Raw genomic sequence first — 21,360 nt, forward strand, 5'->3', positions numbered from 1 at the left:
CAATATCCACCTCCTCCTTAGTTACGGGTCCCTCACCTTTGGTGTTGCCAAGAACAAGCTAATCAAAATCCTAGGAACACTCTGCACCACACCCACCAGACACACCACCTGAGTGAAATAGGGTCGCCCATTTGGGGGGTTGGTTGAAGGGGGGTCAGCAGTGTTAGGAGACAGTTCAGTTGTGGAGTGACTCTCAAGAGGAGAGGTCAGGAGCTGGGCTCCGGGAACTACTAGGTGGATGCTGGTCTGGGCCTGGTAGGAGATGGACCCCGGTCGTCGGTTGTCGGTGTCCAGAACTTTGGCTTACTACAGTTGTCGGTGTCAGCGTTATTGGACTGAGTGAGTATGCAAGTGACCCTTCCCATCCCAATGGCACCCCCCCCGTCACCATCACCGAGTCCCCGGGGCATTACCCCCTACACGTGGAGGAATTAAACACCTAGCTGCCCACACCATCATCACCGGATAATCCCAATCGCAGCAGTGATACTCCATCTTACCACGCACCACGGGTGGCGTCACGAACTTTCCACACCATCCCCTGTACATATGTGGCGCCCTGGACAAGCCAGGAAGTCACAGGTACTGCAACAACACACCCCACACCCCGGTTAGGAACATCAAGGTCAGACACAAATCCTTATTCCCTCCCTCCAGGGGCTGATGTCCACACCAGGTGGGGCGGAGCCAGGCGGTTGGCTCCACCCACCAAGGAGTTCACAGTCCTGGAGGCGGGAAAAGGAATGCAGAACAGTTTGGAGTGTAGAGAGTGAGAGTCAGGGAAGGAGGAGTAGAGGAACTGTCTGGCCGTGTCCGGGTACGTGGCCCGGGCACCTGACAGAAAGGTTGGCAGACGGTGGTGACCGTCTGCAGGAGAGGCCGATTGACGCACAACCATAAGGACTGGGGACGGGCGGTGGCCCGCCGGTACCGAACCGGGGAGCGAAGAGAAGCTAGCACCATCCGGCAGGGCCTATGGACCCCGACCAGGCTAGGAGTCGCCAAAAAACCGGTCAAATCCGTCAGCGACGGGAACCTCCAGGGTTTCCCAGCAGTAAAGACCCGACTGAAGGCAACCGCCAAACCGTGAGGGAGATAAAGCTACCGCCAGAGCTAGAGCTACCAGGGCCAGAGCCTGCGGGCAAAAGGAAGGGCTCCCTTAGCCAACATACCGCTGGGGAGCGGGCTATCAGTGGGAAGCCATTGGGGCCGAGAACAGAACACCGGTGCAGGGAGAGACAGTTGTGACGCCCTGGACAAGCCAGGGGTCACAGGTAATTACACCACCACACCCTACACCCTGGATAGGCACATCTAAGCTAGACCCAAAAATCCTTGTTGCCTTCCTCCAGGGGCTGATGTTCACACCGGGGGGTGGGCCAGGTGGTTGGTCCCGCCCACCGAGGAGTTCACAGTCCTGGAGGCGGGAAAAGTAGTGAGTTGAGTTTGAGAGGTGAAAGTGTGAGGAGTGAAGTGGTAGGAGAGCAACTAACTGACAGCGTCCGGGTGTGTGGCCCGGACAGAGACAGCAAGGTTAGCAGACGGCGGTGACCGTCTGCAGGAGTGGCCTATCGGAGTTGCCGTAAGGACCGTGGACGGGCGGTGGCCCGGCGGTACCGGACCGGTAGACAAGGAGAAGCCAGCACCATTGGCAGGGGCTTTTCGGACCCCGGCAAGGCTTGGAGTCACCGTGAATTTGCCAAATCCGTTAGTGAAGGGGACCTCCTGGGTTTCCAAACAACTAAGTCCCGATTGAAGGCAACAGTCCGACCGTGTGAGAGGGACACCGTCATCGCCAAGGCATCAGTTCCTCAGGGCCAGCGCCTGCGGGCAAAAAGGGGGCTCCTCCGGCCCATATCCAAGCCGGGGAGCGGGTTACCGGTGGGAACCCATCGGAACCAACAGCAGTATTCAGGTGCAGGCAAAGGACAGTCACCGTTAACCTACCGGGGAAAAGCATCAGCAGCCGTCTGTGGGACCCGTCTTTCCAGCCGTGTGTTTTACCGAGAACTGTGTCATCGTCTCAGGCTGAGTGAGTACCACCGTGCCGTGCGGCACAGCACTGCACTGCCCCCGCGACCCTGCACCTCGCCAGGCCCCGCAACCCGCCTGCCATCACCCATCCTTACCCCATCACTGGGCCCCGGGACAACCAACCCCCTACCCACGGAGGGGGAGAACCAACAACTCAGCTGCTCCCTGTCACCGCTCCCGGGATCCCCATACAGAGCAGCGGTGGTGTCACCAAAATCACCACAACCGTGGGTGGCGTCACGGACAATAACCAAATCCCCACCACCAATCAACCCCCTTTCACTCACGGGCGAGGAGCGCCGCTCGAGACCCCGGGATCCGGCCCACCGCTCGAGCCACCACTGAGCAGCAGCAGCAGCAATAGCCGGACCCGAGCAGTGGGTGAGCGCAGCGTTGTCATCCTCCTCCCCGCCCGCGACACAGTTACCGCCAACCTACCAGGAGTGACCGTCGCAGCCGTCTGTAGGACTCGTCCATCCAGCCGTTTGTTTTACCAGAGACTCTGTGTGCGTTACTGGCTGAGTAAGTACCACCGTGCCATCTGGCACTGCGCTGCCCCGCAACCCTGCACCCGGCCAGGCCCCGCAACCCACCTTCCGACCTCCACCACCGGGCCCCGGGACCACCAAACCCCCCCTACCCATGGAGGGGAGAAATCATCTCAGCTGCTCCCTGTCAACGCTCCCGGGATCCCCGTACAGAGCAGCGGTGGTGTCCCAACCTCACCACAAACCGTGGGTGGCGTCACGGACAATATCCCTAAACCAAACCACCCCTTTCACTCACGGGCGAGGAGCGCCGCTCGAGTCCCCGGGATCCGGCCCACCGCTCGAGCCACCAACCGAGCGAGCAGCAGCAGCAGCCGGACCCGAGCAGTGGGTGAGCGCAGCGCCCTCCCCGCCCGCGACACATAACCCCCCTTGGTTTGAGGAGCCGTACAACCCCTGGGTCCAGAGCCCTCTCGAGCCACCGCGGATTCGAGCAGCCCGGCTGCTCGCGCGACACATATATACAGTGCTTTTACCTCTGAGGGGGGGGTGGCAGAGAACTAGACCCCCTACAGTTTATATAGTCAGTTTGAGCAGACAGACTCCCTTTAAATTTCCAGTGTCCTATGACAAGAGGTAGTTTATATGGAACAGTATTTTTCTTCTGTATTGTAATCATATAGAATGAATTGATAGCAGGGCAGTGATTCGGGGGATTCTGGGGGTCCCCCATGATCAGACCTTTATCACCTATCCAGTGCATTTTTCTGCTGCCATTGGTCACATAATTTGCTCTTTAACGGAATCTCCTTCCTTCCAATATTAAGATTGGCGCAGAACTGTGAAGACAGCACGATGGGCGAACGTAAGAGCCCTTCAATTATTTTGTGTATATTATTCGGCTCATTAATTTTCAGCAGAATTACTCCGCTTTACATTGTATTGCTTACAGGAGCAATGTTTTGCAATGAAACGCACCACCCTCCTGTAAATTACTACGTATGGAAAGACACCCCGGACTCCTGTGACCTTTATTACCGCTACCAGGCAGTACCAGAGAACGACTACAACCCCTATCATTTACATTGTCGGGTACATAATGGATCCTAATGATACGCTAAGAGAGGTATGTGTCCGGGGTCGGCGGATAATACACATTCATGGGTGGATAATTAGGAAGCGATAGGGTTTTTCACGTATGAAGCTGCATAACGCTGACAGTCAGACATTGCAGATCAGCGCCTGGAGAATCGGTGCCAGACTAGAAAGCAGCTTTTTGGACAGCAGGGGATCTCTCTGTCAGCAGAAAGAACAGCATTGTTGTCTTGTCTCCGTTACAGCCCTGGATGTCTGCGCTTTATCCCATCACTCTTACGGAATAGCAAAAAGGCATCCAAGTATGATTTCTCTATTATGCCTTTCTCCAATATAAGGCTGTGTGCACACAGAGCATTTTTTATGCTTTTTTTTTAATGCAGATTTGGTGCAGATTTTGATACAATTCTGCATGTCTATCTTGTGCACATGTTGCTTTTGTTTTTCCTTGCAGATTTGATGCAGAAAATAATCTGCAGTGTGTCAATTGTTGGTGTAACGGGGGCAGGGGGCGCCTCAGGGGGTGTAGTCGTGGCCCCTTTGGGCGACAGGCTGACCCCCGGCCCGGCCGTCACTATTAAAACAGGGGTGTTGTTTGTGGGGCAGAGTGTGGGTGGCAGGGACGCGTTCGTGCCGGTACCCGAGTTCTCCGTTACGCCGTTTTCCCTCGGCTCGCCAGCCCCTTCATCAGTTACAGAAAAGAGCCACTGACAGGCAGCTGGTAAACTAAGAAACATTTTATTGAACGAGGCTTCCATTTTCTGTTACACTTCTCAGCAGCAAGTTACTTCAGTACTTCACTTTAACGTTACAGATTACGTTCCTTCGTGACGGTTTCCCCTTTTTGCTGACGGTCACTCTCCTTCACCTGCAGGGGACACTTGTTAACCCCCTAGTAGCTGTACTCTGAACCCTGAATTACTGCAGGGCAGATCTAGCACACACTACCGGTTCCGGATGAGTTCCCACTCCTCTTTACACCTTTCAGCATCAAGTCACATCGGTTTACAAGTTACACTTCTTGCTGACGGTTTCCTCTTTCCCCGGTAACTTTCCCTCGCCTGCAGGGGACATGCGTTAACCCCCTAGTAGCTGCACACTGAACCCGGATTTACTGTAGGGCAGATCTAGCACAGACTACCGGCTCCGGATAAGTTCTCACCTCTCACTTCTTTGCCGGGGAACTACTTCTCTTCCTTTCTACGGGCGTTCCCATGTACCTTCACTTCTTTGTCTGCGCACTCACTCTGGCTGCCTGCCACGTTTCACTCCCACACTCTGCCCCGTCACCTCAGACTTCTCTCTTCAGTCACATCAGACTACTCCACAGTCCTGCACACACTGCTCTGCATTCAGAGACCTCCCTTCCCCACCTAGGCTGCCCTGCCCCTCCTTCCTTCCCTGCCACTGTTACCAGGGGAACCACTGCTCTACACTGGCACCTAGTGGGGAAACTGTTTAATCACTACAACAACAGGTAACATTTTACCATTAACATTTAACATTTGCCACCATACTATGTGGCATCTTCAGGGGGGGAAAACGTTCCTTCACTACCAGGGGTCCGACTACCCCTTACATTCCTCCCCTCTTTAACCTCAGCCTCCTGGCGAGGTTCGTACCTGCAGACCAACACATGCCGGGCACACACACACGTTTCTTAACTAGTATATTCTTTTATCAGAAAAACTTTTAAAAACAACACTTAAAATACACAGAATGGCACACAAGTTCGGTGCCCGGAGTCCCTCCAGGGGAGCTCCCGGTCTTAGTTGAACATCTGCCCGGAGGCCCTCCTCAGGCGCTCCCGGTCTTAGCTGGTATTCTGCCCGGAGGCTATTCCCAAGCGCTCCCGGTCTTCAGGTGAGCAGAAAACAACAGAAACAAAAGAGTTCTTACTTTAACGGTCGAGGGAGGAGTCCATGCATAGTCCTGCATTTTTCTACTCCCGGGTTCAGTACTTTTAACGTTACTTGAACTGTAAACATTCACCGGCTTTCAACAGTACTGGTTTTCAACGGCAAACAAATCACTCTCTTCCGGACGATTACCTCTGGTTCTGGGATATCTTGCCAGTACGGGGCCTTAACTCCTGAGGGGGGCAGAGGGCCTACCTTAACAGACGCGGGCGCCTCCGGAATCTGTACGGATGCTCCTGGTGGCCCGCTCCCCAGAGTCAGCCGGGACTTGTAGGTGGCCCGGACTTCCGTAGTCGTTTCCCCGGTAACGGCATCCCATGAGGTAAAAAACGTGACCTTTGCTGGTTTCTCCGAGACTTCAGTCACGGCCGGTATCATGTTTGCCGGCAACGTGATGGTGGGTAACTCTCCCACCGAGCTCTCTATCGGACGTCCTCTTCCGCGTCCTACGGGCACCAGCGCGCCCGCTACGGCTTGCTTGTCTGTCCTGGCCTCCATTTTGTGTAGCACAGGTAACTGGAACTGTTGCTTCTGCTGCTGGGATTGCAATGGCGCCGGGGAAGGTGGAGGCGGTTCTTCTTTTCCCGCTTTAGCACACACTCCGCCCCCGGCTTCACCCACCAGGTCTGCATAGCGTTGGCGACGCCTTTTCTTTCTTGCAGCGCCGCCCACGTCTCTAGACCTCTGCAGCTTCTTGGGGCAAGTACCTCCCCTCTTTGGGCGGCGCACTCCGGGCTTCTTCCTCCCAGGCCAGCCCAGTGCTTTTCGTTTGGCGCCAACTTTTCGCGCCTCTGCTGAGTCCATGAGGACGGCCGCCATCTTGCCGCCAACTTGTGGCCTGTTCAGCACGTCAGGCACCACTTGATCTTCCTCACAGTCTCTGGTCGGGGTTTCTTGCATGCAGGCTTCATCCTGCCGACTACGCCAGTTTGTAACGGGGGCAGGGGGCGCCTCAGGGGGTGTAGTCGTGGCCCCTTTGGGCGACAGGCTGACCCCCGGCCCGGCCGTCACTATTAAAACAGGGGTGTTGTTTGTGGGGCAGAGTGTGGGTGGCAGGGACGCGTTCGTGCCGGTACCCGAGTTCTCCGTTACGCCGTTTTCCCTCGGCTCGCCAGCCCCTTCATCAGTTACAGAAAAGAGCCACTGACAGGCAGCTGGTAAACTAAGAAACATTTTATTGAACAAGGCTTCTATTTTCTGTTACACTTCTCAGCAGCAAGTTACTTCAGTACTTCACTTTAACGTTACAGATTACGTTCCTTCCTGACGGTTTCCCCTTTTTGCTGACGGTCACTCTCCTTCACCTGCAGGGGACACTTGTTAACCCCCTAGTAGCTGCACACTGAACCCGGATTTACTGTAGGGCAGATCTAGCACAGACTACCGGCTCCGGATAAGTTCTCACCTCTCACTTCTTTGCCGGGGAACTACTTCTCTTCCTTTCTACGGGCGTTCCCATGTACCTTCACTTCTTTGTCTGCGCACTCACTCTGGCTGCCTGCCACGTTTCACTCCCACACTCTGCCCCCGTCACCTCAGACTTCTCTCTTCAGTCACATCAGACTACTCCACAGTCCTGCACACACTGCTCTGCATTCAGAGACCTCCCTTCCCCACCTAGGCTGCCCTGCCCCTCCTTCCTTCCCTGCCACTGTTACCAGGGGAACCACTGCTCTACACTGGCACCTAGTGGGGAAACTGTTTAATCACTACAACAACAGGTAACATTTTACCATTAACATTTAACATTTGCCACCATACTATGTGGCGTCTTCAGGGGGGGAAAACGTTCCTTCACTACCAGGGGTCCGACTACCCCTTACATTGGTGCATTTTTTTTCCCCACGTTTTTAACCCTTCCTCCCACTGGCTTCAATAAGAAAAACATATGCTACAAATAAAGCACCGAAAATGCACCAAAACCGCACCCAAACCACATCTGTTTTTTGGTGAGTTTTCTGCCAGATGGTGCAGATTCTATGCAGAACATTTCTGCATCAAATCTGCAACATAAAATATCATGAAATATGTCATATAGTATGTTCACTTGACATTCATGAAACTCAAAAAAGGTGCAATATTGGAAACACCAAGTGAACACAAGCCAATAAATAGTAACAAAATAAATAATATATAATAAAAAAATAAAATATTTTTTATTCTTTGCACTGATAAGTGTCCTCTTAGTCTTCACCTTGGCTTTGGAGTCTCATTCCGATGCTAGACCAAATCCCTTTCTGCAGAAAGGCTGGGCCCTGCAGTGACCTGTCCTTCCCGATGGCTGGGTACAAATGTGTGGTCAATGCTCTGTATGTGGATGATGCGCAATAAACCTCTGCCTGCAGTGAGGAAAAAAGAAATAAAAATATTTTTTATTAACATAATATATAAAATTTAATGAGGTAAAATACAGAAATGTGCTCCACACAGAAGGCACCTAGGTAGCAGTAAAATATATGAATAAATCAACTAAGTTGCCAGTTATAGCATTATATATCCAAATCATTAGGTATCCACCTCACACTAGAGACTATCAGCCCACAATACAATGGCGTGTGTTTATACTGTAAATAGTTAATTAGAAAGTGCTATACAATAGAAGTTAATTAGCATGTAAACAATCAATAAGCATATGATATCCTATGAATGGTTACCAAAGTGCAAGGCGAGAATAGAGAAGTATATAAGTAATAATTACCTGTAGTTGTATTGGTATCCAGCGTCCCTCCACACCGACGCACGTTTCATATAACTTCCTCAGAGGACGTCAACGTGCGCACATGGCCAAAAGCTTCATGTTTTGGCAACCTATTGGATATTGAATGCATAATCATTAACCAACCATTTCCCTAATATCAGAGATTCGCTAATGGTTCCTAGACCTTGGTGCAGAAATTTAGAAGCAAAGTTTTACCCATTGCATGCCTAGCAGTCTAGGATATTGATCGTGTCAGTGCCTATATCTCTAGTGGTCTAAAGTGTTGAAGGGTTGATTGATAAAAATCACTGGTTGTATAGGATATCAAAGACGTCCGTGTCAAAGTCCAAATTTGACAAAGTCAAATGCTTTGGAGGGGTCAACACCAGCATTACTGTTGATCCAAAATTTTGAAGAAGTCCAATGACAACATCAGTGGGGTTTTAGGTCAGTAAAATAGGTAATACCAGTGTCCATGTTAGTCTAGGGCAATAAAGAAGTTTATATTGGCATCCCTGGGCATCTAGAGCAGTAAACAATGTTAATGCCAACAAACATCCCCGATGATCTAGGACAGTAAACAGGTTAAGGTTGATATCAGCATTCCCTGTGGTCTAGGGCAGTAAAAGGTTTAAAATCAGCAGCCCTGGTGGTCTAGGGTAGTCATAGGTTTAATATCAGCAGCCTGTGTAGTAAATTAGCCTAGTGTAGTAAATAACTTAATTTTAGCATCCTCTGTGATCTAGGGCAGTAAAAGGTTTGATATCGTTATCCCTGGTGGTCTAAGGTAGTTAAAAGTTTAATATCAGCATGCCTGGTGGTCTATTGCAGTAAAAAAGTTAATGTCATCATGATCTAGGGTAGTAAAAGACTTATCAGCATCCCTGGTAGTCTATAAACAAGTTAATGTCAGTATTACTGGTGATCTAGAGCAGTTAGCAGGTTAATATCAGCATCCACAATGATTGAGATTAGTAAACAAGTTTATATCAGCAGTCTCAGTGGACTAAGGTAGTAAAAGGTTTAAAATCAGCATCCCTGGTGGTCTAGGGCAGTTAGGCTGGGTTCACACATAGCGACAGCGACAACGACGTCGCTGTTACGTCACCATTTTCTGTGACGTAGCAGCGACCTTGTAAGTCGCTGTTATGATCGCTGCTTAGCTGTCAAACACAGCGACGCAGCAGCGATCATAACGTCGCTACATGTGCAGAGAGCAGGGAGCCGCGCACACTGCTGGCTCCTTGCTCTCCTAGCTACAGTACACATTGGGTTAATTAACCCGATGTGTACTGCAGCTACATGTGCAGAGAGCAGGAGCCGGCGCTGGCAGCGTGAGAGCGGCGGAGGCTGGTAACGAAGGTAAATATCGGGTAACCAAGGTAAGGGCTTCCCTTGGTTACCCGATGTTTACCCTGGTTACAGCTTACCGCAGCTGCCAGATGCCGGCTCCTGCTCCCTGCTCGCTTCATTTGTCGCTCTCTTGCTGTCACACACAGCGATCTGTGCGTCACAGTGGGAGAGCGCCTTTGAAGAAAACGAACCAGGGCTGTGTGTAATGAGCAGCGATCTCGCAGCAGGGGCCAGATCGCTGCTCAGTGTCACACACAGCGAGATCGCTAATGAGGTCACTGTTGCGTCACCAAAACCGTGACGTAGCAGCGATTTCGGTAGCGATCTCGCTATGTGTGAAGCACCCCTTAAGAAGTTAATATCAGCATCATTGTCCTCCAGGGCAGTAAAAGGTTTGATATCAGCCTCCTTGGTGGTCTAGTGCAGTAAAAAAGTTGATGTCAGCATCACTGGTGGTCTAGGGCAGTAAACAGTTTAATATCAGCATCCACGATGATCTAGGTGTCACGGGTGTATTAGTCCTGTGGTGTGCGGCAATAGAAGATCACAGCATTTGGCTGAGCAAAATGCTCCCCGACTTTCTATTATTCCTGCTGTCAGTATTCAGTGTACTAGGTATCTCCTCTGCTGGGTTTTCCTCTTTTTCCCTTTAGGACCCTGCATAGCTCTTCTTCCCTTCAGCTGCTAATCATCTGTATTTCCCCTTGGGTTTAAATACTCTAATTTTTCCTGGACTTGTGCTGGGGATATTCATTTCCTTCACAAGCTCTGGATGCAAGCAGGTGGCTTGCACTCATCTGTAGGATCGTTGCTGCTCTTTGCTGAACTTCTTCCTAAGACACCTGGAGATAAGTAGTTCATGCTTTTCCCCCGTGTGTCCTCCTTGTGTCTTCTTTAATGTTTAGTTGGGTAGACAAAGAGCTCATCCCCTCCATTCCCTATTTAGGGCCCAGCACTAGGGATACCTAGGGTCAGGTATCCGGCTCGGCACATAGGAGCGGAACCTATCTAGGGTGGTGTGGGACCCCAGTGGTCAGCAGTAGGTTTAGTCAGGGGTCACCATCTTCCCTTTCCCTAGACACAGTGTGTCCCTTCCCTTTCGCTGTGGGTTTGATACTTCCCCGTACCTAGCGTGACTCTACATCAGTATGCAGGGTAAAATGTGCATCCCTGGTGGTCTAGGCCAATATAGTTGTTACCATAAGCATTCTTGATGGTTTAGGGCAGTAAACAGGTTAATATCAGTGTCCCTGGTGATTTAGGGCTGCAACGAGGTCAGGGCTTTATATCTGGTGCCTAATGGGGAAACATTTTGGGCTGCCTGGGTCAGTGTGCTGGACAGAGAACCTGTTATCATTACTGTAGCGTCAATCATCTGCATTGCTCAGAATATGTAGAGTGGAGTTCCCTATGGGCACTGCAATATCCGTCATTACTGGCAGTCTCCAATCGTATTTCAGACCTCAAATTTAATAATGGCACAATGTACATTAGTTTTGTAGCATTACCACCGACTCCGCCATCCAGTGATCAAAAGACACCTCACTTAATTTAGTAAAATATGCTGACGATAAAATCCAATGTGCCATAGAGATCCATAGTCATTGACTTCTGGTGTATAGAAGTGCCCGATGCACAATCTAATAAACCCCGTAATGCTGTGATGTATGGAGAAACGAATGGGGAATGTAGCGCCGAGCACCGAGGACAAGATTAATACAATTTTATGTGTCGCCGAGAAAAGCTGCAACTCAACAAAAATATTTCTTCATACATTATGAGAGTTACTGAAATGGGGAATTAATAGAAGACGTATAGGAGTAAAAAATGGCTTATGGCAATGAGCCTGTAAAGTGTGCGTTGCGTTATATGCTGGGGAGCGATTTCTACACTGGGGTCGCAATAGGGGGTTTCTGCTAGCCGTAGTCCCCGAGCCTCAGCGTATCAAAGGGGGACCTTGTTGCAAAATTTGCATTTGGGCTCATGTAGTGATTTAGGGCACTGACAATGAAGGACCCCTGTGCAGGACTAATGTCTGGGCTTCCCCCCATAGGCACCTCCCCATAGGCAAGTGGGGTGCTGCTTCTTGCCTAATTGTTGCTTAATCCACAGTAGACATTTATATGTAATAATATCTTTATGCGTTGGGGTAGAACTGAACGGCAGGAGTGTGGGTAGTGTTTACGGCTCTATCGCGGCCCCTCTGCTTTTGTATGTGCCTCCTCTTTTTAAAGTGTACACTACTCCCACCCTTAGAGGCATTTCTGCACATTAATCTGCCAGCGGTCTCCAATAACATGGTGTCGGTGGTGGTGCATGCGCAGATTGACCTCCGGTAGTCTTCAGTAAAATGGTACAGGTGGCAGCGCATGCACAGATTGAAATATTGGCTTGTTATTGAGCCTAGGTCTGAATCTGCGCATGAGCGGCCACCGGTGCCAATATGCACTAGTGCCGTCCAAAGCAGGGTAGGGGCAGTGCTAGCTCAAACTTCAAAATAGGTAGCACAAGAGAAACGTGGGGGGGGCCATGACTTACCCAAAAACCCTACCCATTGTCCCACCTTGCAGTCCTGCTCCAAGTACCTCCCCACAGTACCGTTCCATAGTCCCACCTCACAGTCCTGCCACACAGTCCCTCCCCACAGTCCCGCCCAAAGTGTCTCCCCACAGTCCCGCCCAAAGTCTCTCCCCACAGAATCACCCCATAGTCCTGCCCCACAGTCCCGCTCCACAGTCTCTTCCCACAGTCCCTCCCCTCTGTGTCTCCCAACAGCCCTGCCCCACAGTCCCTCCTCACAGTCCCGTCCCATTATCCTGCCCCACAGTCCCTCCCCACAGTCCTGCCCAAGTCCTTCCCGACAGTCTTTCCCACAGTCTCTCCCCATGTCCTGCCCCACAATCCCACCCCACAGTCTTGCCTTACAATCCCACCCCACAGTCCCTCCTCACAGTCCCTCCCCACAGTCCCACCCCATTATCCTGCCCCACAATCCCACCCCACAGTCCAACCCAAGTCCTTCCCCACAGTCCTACTCCACAGTCCCTCCACAGAGTCTCTCCCCATGTCCCGCACCACATTTCACCCCCCAGTCCTGCCTCACAATCCCACCCCACAGTCACTCCTCACAGTCCCTCGTCACAATCCCTCCCCACAGTCCTACCCTATAGTTCTGCCCCACAGTCCCATCCCAAAATCCCGCCCCACAATCCTGCCCCACAATCTTGCTCAACAGTTCCTCCTCACAGTCCCTCCCCACAGTCCTGTCCCACATTCTCTCCCTACAGTCTTTTCCCACAGTCCTGCCCCACAGTCCCACCTCACAATCCCGCCTCAGAGTCCCTCCCCACAGTTCCACCCCCCAGTACTGCCCCACAGTACTGCCTCACAGTCCCGCCCCACATTCTCACCACAGTCTTGTCCCACAGTCCCCACAATCCTGCCCCACAGTCCCGACCCATAGTCCTGACACACAGTACCACACCATTGTTCCACCCCACAATCCCACCCTATAGTCCCGCTCCAATGCAAGAACTGTTTAGTGCATCTAAACTTCTGATGTGGATTATACAACAACCAGGCTGCGGATTTCTTCAGTACAGGCATCTATTAAATCAGTATAACAGCTCCTTTATGGCCATAACTTTAGCTTAACAGATTAAAAGGTGTTGACAGGTTATCTTTAAGCCACCTCAACCTCCAGCTTAACCACAACACACCCTTCATGTGAAGCCACAATCCTTTCTTGAGTAAAGGGGGCTTTACACGCTACGACATCGCTAATGCGAACTCGTTGGGGTCACGGAATTGGTGATGCACATCCGGTCGCATTAGCGATGCCGTTGCGTGTGACACCTATGAGCGATTTTGCATTGTTGCATCGGTGACATGGGGGTCCATTCTCAAAAATCGTTACGCAGCAGTAATGAAGTTGTTCCTCGTCCCTGCGGCAGCACACATCGCTCCGTGTGACACCGCAGGGACGAGGACCCTCTCCTTACCTGCCTCCCGCCCGCAATGCAGAAGGAAGGAGGTGGGCGGGATGTTACGTCCCGCTCATCTCCGCCCCTCCGCTTCTATTGGGCGGTGGTTCAGTGACGCAGCTGTGACGTCGCTGTGACGCCGCACGGACCGCCCCCTTAGAAAGGAGGCGGTTCGTCGGTCACAGCGACGTCGCCGGGCAGGTAAGTACGTGTGACGGGTCTGGGCGATGTTGTGCAGCACAGGCAGCGATTTGCCCGTGTCACACAAAAGATGGGAGCGGGTACCCACGCTAGCGATATCGGTACCGAAATCGCAGCGTGTAAAGCGGCCTTAAGACATAAATAGTGTTTACAAAAGCATATTACGCAGAACTTATCAGTTGTCATAAATATCATAAATATGTTTTTTTCTGCACTTCTCTGTTAATGAATTATGGACCCCTCTTCCTTATATATAAATCTAATCTTTCTTAGACAACTGGGTGTGGCTTTCTTTAAATGTGACAACGTGCACCAAATTGCACCAAAAACTCAGGAATAAAGAAGTGGCACAAAGTAAACTAATCTAAAGATGGTATGAAGTGGTATAAGGTTTAGATGTGCAAATTTATCACCCCGCATTAGCCAAATCCAAATGATACGCTAGGGGATTGATTATTTGAGATAAAACAAGGTCCCAGCTTCAGGGAAGCTTAATATTCTTTGTGAACAGCTACACTCAATCAGCAAATCAGCAAAAACATTAGTGCATGCCCTCATCATCTCCCGCCTCGACTACTGCAACCTCCTGCTCTCTGGCCTCCCTTCAAACAATCTTTCACTATTCCAATCTATCCTAAACTCTGCGACCCGCTTAATCCACCTCTCCCCTCGCTACTCCCCAGCCTCGCCACTCTGCCAATCCCTTCACTGGCTTCCCATCGCCCAACGACTCTAGTTCAAAACATTAACCATGACATACAAAGCCATCCACAACCTGTCTCCTCCTTACATCTGTGACCTAGTCTCCCGGTTCCTACCTGCACGCAACCTCAAATCCTCACGAGATCTCCTTCTCCACTCCTCTCTTATCTCCTCTTCCCACAATCGCGTACAAGATTTCTCCCGTGCCTCCCCCATACTCTGGAACGCTCTACCTCAGCATATCAGACTCTCCACTACCGTGGAAAGCTTCAAGAGGATCTCAAGACCCACCTCTTCCAACAAGCCTACAACCTACAATAGCCCTCAGTCCAGTGCACCACTGCGCAACCAGCTCTGTCCTCACCTATTGTATCATCACCCATTCCCTGTAGACTGTGAGGCCTCGCGGGCAGGGTCCTCTCTCCTCCTATACCCTCACCCATTCTCTGTAGACTGTGAGCCCTCGCGGGCAGGGTCCTCTCTCCTCCTATACCAGTCTGTTTTGTACTGTTAATGATTGTATCCTCTTTCACTTGTAAAGCACCATGGAATAAATGGCGCTATAATAATAAATAATAATAATAATAATCACCCACACTCAGGTCCGGACCAGACACATGTCCACTGTCAGCTACACGTTTATACCTAGAATTATACAAAGTGTGTATTATGATGTGTAAATTCATCATCCAGTATTAGCCAAATCCAAACGATAGGCTAGAGGATTGATTATTGCAGAGATCTTGTAAGGACCAAAGAAACAAGGTTCCGGCTTTAGGGATAGCACCTTAAGCTTAATGTTCTTTGTGAACATCCACACCCAATCGCCCACACACAGGTCCGGACCAGGCACAAGTTCTATCAACCACATGTTTATACCTAGAATTACACAAAGTGTATTATGATGTACAAATTTATCATCCAGCATTAGCCACTGTGATACATTTTGTGCATTTACTGACTGTCTATGTGAAGTAGAGGCAGATTAGTGAAGAAGAGGTTAATTAGCAAATAATTCAGGCATATAAATTGCACGTCTCATGCTATATTATATGCAAGGATAAGATGGTAGGAAGTGGCCCTTGCTTCTTGGGAGGTCAGAACTCTATATCTTTAAATCAGATTATTGATCCTCTATTCTCTTAATACTCGGTGATTCATTACCAGGGAGAGCGGTGTCAAAGTGAGCAGTATACAGCAATATACAGATACGGACCCCTAGTGACTGCAGCATTTCGCCTACAAGACCTCCAATTTCAAAATATACGTCCACCATGCAATTGGATCGTAAAATGAAAAATACTTTCAATTACAGCGTTGCGCCCGCGCTTTACGGTTTATTTTCACTTGTTTACTATTTTTAATTAGTATTTTTCACAGAAGTTTTAGAAATATCTTCCCGCACGGTGGAATGCTGTGCTAGGCAAGAAAGCAGCTTTTAACCAGCAGGGCTTCTCCTTGACAGCTGAAAGAACAGCAGTGCTACCTCATCTCCGGCATAACCCCGCTTGTCCATATCGCTCCATGGCTTTAACAACATCTGGAGTCTTCTTTGGGGAATTGTCTTCGTTCTGGGCTGAAAAATACCAGAACCACGCTACTCTAATTAGCAGGCGTTCTTCATTTTTTGGTTCATTATTGGCTCCTGTTCTTTTAGGTGTTTTCGTTATATTCTGTTTCCTTTCTTTATTTATTTTTTTCACTTCTGATCCTAACAAATAATAAATGATTATAGTATTTTTCCAAAAATCAATGATATACAGTACAGACCAAAAGTTTGGACACACCTTCTCATTCAAAGAGTTTTCTTTATTTTCAGGACTCTGAAAATTGTAGATTCACATTGAAGGCATCAAAACTATGAATTAATAACATGTGGAATGAAATATTTAAAAAAGTGTGAAACAACTGAAAATATGTCTTCTATTCTAGGTTCTTTAAAGTAGCCACCTTTTGCTTTGATTACTGCTTTGCACACTCTTGGCATTCTCTTGATGAGCTTCAAGAGGTAGTCACCGGAAATGGTCTTCCAACAGTCTTGAAGGAGTTCCCAGAGATGCTTAGCACTTGTTGTCCCTTTTGCCTTCACTCTGCGGTCCAGCTCACCCCAAACCATCTCGATTGGGTTCAGGTCTGGTGACTGTGGAGACCAGCTCATCTGGCGTAGCACCCCATCACTCTCCTTCTTAGTCAAATAGCCCTTACACAGCCTGGAGGTGTGTTTGTAGTCATTGTCCTGTTGAAAAATAAATGCTGGTCAAACTAAACGCAAACCGGATGGAATAGCACGCCGCTGCAAGATGCTGTGGTAGCCATGCTGGTTCAATATGCCTTCAATGTTGAATAAATCCCCAACAGTGTCACCAGCAAAGCCCCCCCCACACCATCACACCTCCTCCTCCATGCTTCACGGTGGGAACCAGGCATGTAGAGTCCATCTGTTCACCTTTTCTACAAAGACACGGTGGTTGGATCCAAAGATCTCAAATTTGGACTCATCAGACCAAAGCTCAGATTTCCACTGGTCTAATGTCCATTCCTTGTGTTCTTTAGATCAAACAAGTCTCTTCTGCTTGTTGCCTGTCCTTAGCAGTGGTTTCCTAGCAGCTATTTTACCATGAAGGCCTGCTGCACAAAGTCTCCTCTTAACAGTTGTTCTAGAGATGAGACGGTGTGTCCAAACTTTTGGTCTGTACTGTATGTGATACATATTTTTAGGAAAAAGTATAATTTTCCTCACCTTCTAGCAGGCTGTAGTTCTTCCTTCCCTGTCTACAGACTATTGGTAAATATCATTAGTCCCATAAATTCTGTCTAGAGTAATAAAGAAAATGTAACAGAGGGAAAGATAGGAGGGGAGGAGGGGGATGCAGCTGCAGGGATGCATAAGGCAAAAGAAAATCCACGTTAGCAAACACTGACTGTGCTACGTGCAATAAACTTATGTATGATTTCTGATGGCTAAAGAAACCTGCTAAGTGATAAAGCTGTCACATATATACTGATTACCATAACATTAAAGCTCCACCCCAGGGGGGGAGGGTTTAGCACTGGAGTTGTGCTTTAAATGTAAGCGCCCCTCACACTCTCCAATGTTTTCATCCTTTTTCGCCACTGCTGCCATTCTGCAGCGTTCTCTTGTGCCTATAACGTTTGACTGTCCGGAAGTCAGAAGTTATATCACAAGCTCTCAATACAAGTCTATGAGAGTAAAACAGAGGCCAGAAAGAGGCTCTCATAGACTTGTACTGAGCTGTGACCTCCGACACGCTCCATGAAACGCTGTAGGTCATAAATTGCTGATAGCAGAAAAAGACCGTGGCAGGTGACTGTAAAACCGGGGACAGGCAACTTCTATTTAATGATCCACTCCAGCACGGAAATATTAAAAAACACAGGAGAGGTGCTTTAAAAATTGATTATGTAATAACCATTGTACTTGTCAAGTGGTGGGAAAAATTAGGTAGCAAATGAATAGTCAGTTCTTGAAGTTGCTGTGTAGAATGCAGAAGGATCGATCGATCATGTTGTCACACGATGTTTGGCTCTAAACTCGCCTAGTGTCATGGCGGCATCTGATGCTGTTCACACTGCATAATCTGACACTCCACACTATGCCTTTTCTGGTGCTTCTGAGTTGCACAGACAGGCTTGGGAGCAACCAGCTGTGTGCTCATTAGTGATCGGGCTTGCCGGAGTTAATCTCTGCTAGCTTGCTGGCTACCTCTTGGATTACATGTTGTGGCAAACCTATCACCGTTACTGCTTGCTTTTTTAAGATGGTGGAGCCTGTCTTCCCATGCCGACTATAGCTTTTGCTAAACCGGTGCCTGTGCTGTTGTGTTCCAGTTGCTGGTGATTTACTTGTATAGCCACACATTCCACATCTTGTACTACCGTAATCAGGATAGCATCCTATCTAGCACTAATTCCACTTATATCCTCGAAAAGAATATACACAATGCCGATACTCCTCATAAAATATATTACACTTTATTGAATCTTAGATAAAACACATACGTAGACAAAAAAGGCACAAAAGGGTAGAGAGGATTGCAAATGTAACTCCCACGTATTGGGGGGAGGGTGGGTGGAGACTTATAGATACCTCATGGGACATAAAGAGTGAGTGTTTAGAGTCCTATCGGTCTGTATGCTTGTAACACTACACCTATGAGCAACGTGCCAAATACAATTAAATAGACCAATTCTTTAGATGGTCACACACAAAGTGACCAGGGGAGGGAGGGCCCCGATGAAGTAACAAGGAATTTTTAAGTAAAACCCCTAAGTTCAGAGTATATACTTCCTATTTGTATAAGTACAATAAATAGATCCATTAATCACAACATGTGGATATAATGACCACTGAGGCCTCCTTCCACTACTCACAAGGGACCATCCAAAAACAGATTAATATAGTTTGTGGCCGTCATAGATACCGTGCATAGCCATAGATCGCATTAAACCAGCCTGTCAGATCCCCCTGCGTACGTCCGTCATCGGCCAATTACAACATGTCTCCCTATATCAGGGGATCGTGCTCTTAGGACTGACAGGGCAAGCAGCACATGTCCACTAGTTAATATCAGCAGCTATTAGCTATGCAAGGAATCAGCAAGGTTTCACAGAATAAAAATCATAGGCACAGTCACATAATACAGTCAATCAAATAGCACACAGACCTGAACCAAGTAGTTGCGTCTCCCTCCCACCGCGCCTCAACGCGTTTCACCTGGGCTTCATCAGGAGGCAGGTACGTTTTTATCTAAGATTCATTAAAGTGTAATATATTTTATGAGGAGTAAAGACAAAATCCCTTTCGGCGCTTCCGGAGGATAAATGGAATATCAGTGCAAGTTTGCAAAAACTTCAAGAACAAGGGTTTATTAAGGGTTCAATAAAAAACGGACAATTACGGACAACGCGTTTCAGCTAACAAGAGACTACACCTGATGAAGGCTTTTGTTAGCTGAAACGCGTTGTCCGTAATTGTCCGTTTTTTATTGAACCCTTAATAAACCCTTGTTCTTGAAGTTTTTGCAAACTTGCACTGATATTCCATTTATCCTCCGGAAGCGCCGAAAGGGATTTTGTCTTTACTCCATTACCCACGTGGGAGCACCTGTTCAGGACTCTCATTGTTTTTCCCGAGGATTCGTGCTGCATACTGGAGGATTAATAAGAGAGTTGATCCACTACACGGATCATACTAGCGAAAACAGAAGAAATCTGCACGGCGAGTGTAAAATTCGTATGATCATTACAATCTGTGTTTACACACATCGACACATAGATTTGGCGCCCCGTTGTCCTCTTCTTTTTTTCTTTCCTTTATTCTGTGATATTTTATGAGGAGTTTTGGTATTGTGTATATTCTTTTCGAGGTTATAAGTGGAATTATTGCTGGTGATTTACTGTCTGCTGCTTGGTGTGCTGTCGAAATCCTCTAGTTGTCTGTTTATTTCCTCCTTATCACATATTTTCTTATATCTCCGTGTGTGCTAGCTGTGTCATAGAGTTTTTGGTTGCACCGTTTGTTTATATCTGTGGGTTCAACAATTCCTGTCCCGGTCATCCCCTGGGGTAGGTTCGGGGGGGGGATTAGATCAGGGCTGGCCAGGATCAGGGCAAGGAAGGTGCCCAGACACCTTCACCATTAGAAGTATCTCTGGGATTAGAGACAGCTAAGGCTCCCTAGCCTAAGGACCAGTCTAGGATCCCCTCACAGCCCATGACATAGTGTAAGGCTATGTGCGCACGTTGCGTACAGTCACTGCAGAAATTTCTGCAGCGATCTGAAGAGCACACGTGCGCTTTAAATCGCTGCAGAAATGTCCGTAGTGAAAAAAAAAAAGCCGATTCCATGCGCTCTGCCTGCAGCTCCTCCCATAGACAGAGCGGGGGCTGCCGGCAAAGCGCACGGAAGAAGTGACATGTCACTTCTTAGAACGCAGCGCTTCGGCAGTAGCCGAAGCGCCGCGCTCTAAAACGCCACGTGCGCACGGCCCCTGCACAATCTCCATAGACTGTGCAGGGGACGCAGGACGCATGCAGTTACGCTGCGCTACAAAGCGCAGCGTAACTGCATGTATTTACGCAACGTGCGCACTTAGCCTAAGAATCTCAGTCATTTGTGACAAAGGCTTGATAATTTGTGCAGAACATCTCCAAAAATCTCTATTTTAGTTTGATGTTTCCAGTATGCTGTGCTTAGTATCTATCAAAAGTGGTCCAAGGAAGGACAACTGCTGAATGGGTATCAGGCTCGAGAGTACCAACGGCTCTTCGGGGAGCAAGGACTAATCCCAGAGACGGGCTATGATAAAACAGGCGTCAGAGCCCACTGAACTTTGCAGCCTGTTGTGCAGGGGGTTGGGTAGCTGCAAACTGTTCAGAGTGCCCATTATCATCCCAGTCCACTGCCTGAGGCGCCTCTATTGGGTATGTGAGCAGAATGAGCAGAATAACTAAACCATGGAGCAAAGGAAGAAGGAGGTCTGGTCTGATGATTTTTGTTTTCTTTTGTCTTGTGGACAGTTGTGTGTGTCCAATGTTTATCACCAAAATGCACTACGAGAAGAATCCTACGAAGGCAAGATTTGCTTGTTTTGCTCGGAAACCTTGATTTTTGGCATTCATATGGATGTAAATTTGACATGAGCAACCTACCTAAATGTCCATATGAAATACCGCAGTTCTTGGCCGCGATATTCCCTAATAGAAGTGGTCACTTTAAGCAGGATAATGTCCCTGCCACACTGTAAAAATTAGTCCTGTTTTGGCTGCATTAGGGGAATCTTGGTGATATTAGTCAGCTGGATATAAAGCTGACCGGTACATATACTGTCATGCGATGTTCGGCTCTGCACGCACTTGCTGACACG

At 48.8% G+C, this 21,360-nt stretch overlaps 1 protein-coding gene and 1 non-coding gene across 6 annotated transcripts in view; both read left to right on the forward strand.

Moving 5' to 3' along the window:
• GALNT13 (polypeptide N-acetylgalactosaminyltransferase 13) overlaps window positions 1–21,360 on the forward strand; it is a 455,667-nt gene that overhangs the window by 185,391 nt on the left and 248,916 nt on the right. The gene's annotated exons all lie outside the window — the stretch shown is intronic.
• LOC142246886 (small nucleolar RNA SNORA35) lies at window positions 7,700–7,829 on the forward strand. Its single transcript, XR_012724933.1, has one exon. It is a non-coding gene; the product is annotated as a small nucleolar RNA SNORA35 (small nucleolar RNA).

This window comes from Anomaloglossus baeobatrachus, chromosome 7 (assembly GCF_048569485.1).
Source record: "Anomaloglossus baeobatrachus isolate aAnoBae1 chromosome 7, aAnoBae1.hap1, whole genome shotgun sequence".
In the NCBI taxonomy this organism is placed as follows: domain Eukaryota; kingdom Metazoa; phylum Chordata; class Amphibia; order Anura; family Aromobatidae; genus Anomaloglossus; species Anomaloglossus baeobatrachus.